Source organism: Gorilla gorilla, chromosome 3 (genome assembly GCF_029281585.2).
Source record: "Gorilla gorilla gorilla isolate KB3781 chromosome 3, NHGRI_mGorGor1-v2.1_pri, whole genome shotgun sequence".
Classification (NCBI taxonomy): domain Eukaryota; kingdom Metazoa; phylum Chordata; class Mammalia; order Primates; family Hominidae; genus Gorilla; species Gorilla gorilla.
In genome coordinates this window covers 63,574,446-63,577,856 of record NC_073227.2, presented here as the reverse complement: position 1 = coordinate 63,577,856, position 3,411 = coordinate 63,574,446, and the positions used below count along the sequence as shown (strand labels likewise).

General features: G+C 37.0%; 1 pseudogene; it reads left to right on the top strand.

Annotated features, from left to right (window-relative positions):
- Nucleotides 1-848: 848 nt before the first annotated feature.
- Nucleotides 849-3,146, top strand: LOC101150074 (exocyst complex component 5-like; annotated as a pseudogene).
- The last annotated feature ends 265 nt before the right edge of the window (nucleotides 3,147-3,411 follow it).

Below are 3,411 nucleotides of genomic sequence, written 5' to 3'. Positions count from 1 at the left end.
TTATTGAAGTACTAATACACTAGGTACAGGGAGTTCTGAAATATTTTTTATTTCTCTTCTAACCAAGATACATCCAAGGATGGATAAGGATAAACAAAATAGTACTAGAGGGCAATCTTGCAAGATTCCTATGAGTGTTTGAGGCCTTCCTTTAAGATGAAAATAGAGTCTAAATAATTTAACTCTACAGAACAAGGAAATCAAAGTCAGAATCTTTTGATCAATGCCCAAAACATGAACTAAAATTCCAGTGGGCTTTAAACAATGGGTAATGAAAAGTTGACAATCTTTACTCTGTCCACATTATAAGAATGACAATGACTCTCTAAATTATGAATCGATTATTAATTTATATAATTTAATATTTTTGAACTGATGACTTATGAATAAATTATATAACCAAGCTGCTTACTTTCTCTCCAGAAAATATATATACTTTTTTTTCTTTCTACTCTTAAACCCTATTACCTTTATCTTCTGTCTAGTTCTCCCAGTTACCGAGAAAATCATATCAGGAAACTGTAATACAGACTATTCCTGCTCAAATCAGTTTTCTACACATCTTCTCAGACACTGATATGCCCGTAATTAATTATGATTTTATTCTCGTTAAATCTTCTTAATATTTTCTTTGTGTTATTCTAGTATAAAGTGAAACACCTTTAAAACACCTCTTAAAAAGAACCTAGGAGCAGCGCGGGCGGCACCGGGAGGCAGCTGACAGGCGTTTGCGGCTTCGCTTCATGGCCGCTCTCCCGCCTCGCCTGGGACACCTGTGCGCCGCGCCTCTGAGGCGCAGCATGTGACGCGGAGACGGCATCCAGTGCGTGGCGAGCCTCTCAGCAGGCCGGGATGGCTACGATGGCCGAGCTCTTCGAGGAGGCTTTTGTGGCAGATGAATATATTGAACGTCTTATATGGAGAGCCCCAGGAGGAGGCTCTAGAGGTGGACCTGAAGCTTTTGATCCTAAAAGATTATTAGAAGAATTTGTAAATCATATTCAGGAACTCCAGATAATGGATGAAAGGATTCAAAGGAGAGAAACTAGAGCAACAATGTCAGAAAGAAGCCAAGGAATTTGCCAAGAAGGTACAAGAGCTGCAGAAAAGCAATCAGGTTGCCTTCCAACATTTCCAAGAACTAGATGAGCACATTAGCTATGTAGCAACTAAAGTCTCTCACCTTGGAGACCAGTTAGAGGGGGTAAACACACCCAGACAACGCGCAGTGCAGGCTCAGAAATTGATGAAATACTTTAATGAGTTTCTGGATGGAGAATTGAAATCTGATGTTTTTACAAATTCTGAAAAGATAAAGGAAGCAGCAGACATCATTCAGAAGTTGCACCTAATTGCCCAAGAGTTACCTTTTGATAGATTTTCAGAAGTTAAGTCCAAAATTGCAAGTAAATACCATGATTTAGAATGCCAGCTGATTCAGGAGTTTACCACTGCTCAAAGAAGAGGTGAAATCTCCAAAATGAGAGAAGTAGCAGCAGTTTTACTTCATTTGAAGGGTTATTCCCTTTGTGTTGATGTTTATACAAAGCAGTGCCAGGTGGGTGCTTATTTGAGAAATGATATATTTGGAGATGCTGCAATACTCTGTCAACGAGTGAACAAATGAGTTGGAGATATCTTCAGTAATCCAGAAATAGTCCTGGCTAAACTTATTCAAAATGTATCAGACTTTCTTGTCTAAGCTTATCAAATCCATATTCATTTCCTATTTGGAGAACTATATTGAGGTGGAGACTAGATATTTGAAAAGCAGAAGTGCTATGATCCTACAGCGCTATTATGATTCGAAAAACCATCAAAAGAGATCCATTGGCACAGGAGGTATTCAAGATTTGAAGGAGAGAATTAGACAACACACCAACTTACCACTTGGGCCAAGTATGGATACTTATGAGGAAACTTTTCTATCCCAAGAAGTGGTGGTTAATCTTTTACAAGAAACCCAACAAGCCTTTGAAAGATGTCATAGGCTCTCTGATCCTTCTGACTTGCCAGAGAATGCCTTCAGAATTTTTACCATTCTCGTGGAATTTTTATGTATTGAGCATATTGATTATGCTTTGGAAACAGGACTTGCTGGAATTCCCTCTTCAGATTCTAGGAATGCAAATCTTTATTTTTTGGATGTTGTGCAACAGGCCAATACTATTTTTCATCTTTTTGACAAACAGTTTAATGATCACCTTATGCCACTAATAAGCTCTTCTCCTAAGTTATCTGAATGCCTTCAGAAGAAAAAAGAAATAATTGAACAAATGGAGATGAAATTGGATACTGGCATTGATAGGACATTAAATTGTATGATTGGACAGATGAAGCATATTTTGGCTGCAGAACAAAAGAAAACAGATTTTAAGCCAGAAGATGAAAACAATGTTTTGATTCAATATACTAATGCCTGTATAAAGGTCTGTACTTATGTAAGAAAACAAGTGGAGAGGATTACAAATTCCATGGATGGGAAGAATGTGGATACAGTTTTGATGGAACTTGGAGTATGTTTTCATCGACTTATCTATGAGCATCTTCAACAATATTCCTACAGTTGTATGGGTGGCATGTTGGCAATTTGCGACGTAGCTGAATATAGGAAGTGTGCCAAAGACTTCAAGATTCCAATGGTATTACATCTTTTTGATACTCTGCATGCTCTTTGCAATCTTCTGGTAGTTGCCCCAGATAATTTAAAGCAAGTCTGCTCAGGAGAACAACTTGCTAATTTGGACAAGAATATACTTCACTCCTTCGTACAACTTTGTGCTGATTATAGATCTGCCCACCTTGCTCGACACTTCAACTGAGATTGAATTTACAAAGGAATTCAACGTCAATTCCTTTACAGAGAAATGTCTTGTACTTCAGCAGCCCTCGGCTGATAGAAAGCACAGGAGATAACTTATGACACAGCCAACATTTTGTGAAACAATGACTGGAACAAAACAGCAGCCATCCTTACCTTTGAGGTTTTATTTAAAGTTTGGATACCACTAGCTATATTTTGCTTTTTTCCCCTTATGTTGAATTTTAATTCCATTCTTGAATGTAGAAATTTCAGATTCTCTAAAACTACATGTCACTGTTTTCATCCTAGAAAATGTTTCTGTCATAAAGCAAAGGAAATGTTACCAGTGTTTTCGGTTCTTGTACTTTTAACATATTCCATTTAGAAATTTTGCCACTCTATTTTCCATTAATAGTAGGTGAAATACAGGAAAACTACATTTATTATTCCTCAGTTTTTGATGACCTTTCAGCATCAATTGTTAATCAGATTATTTTAGGTTTTCGTAAATAATTTTGTTTGCCTCTTTCAAAAGGTTAACAATTAAGCATACTTTCTGTAATTGGTTGATTGGATTTTTTTCTGAGGTACAACATTAATACTAGTCC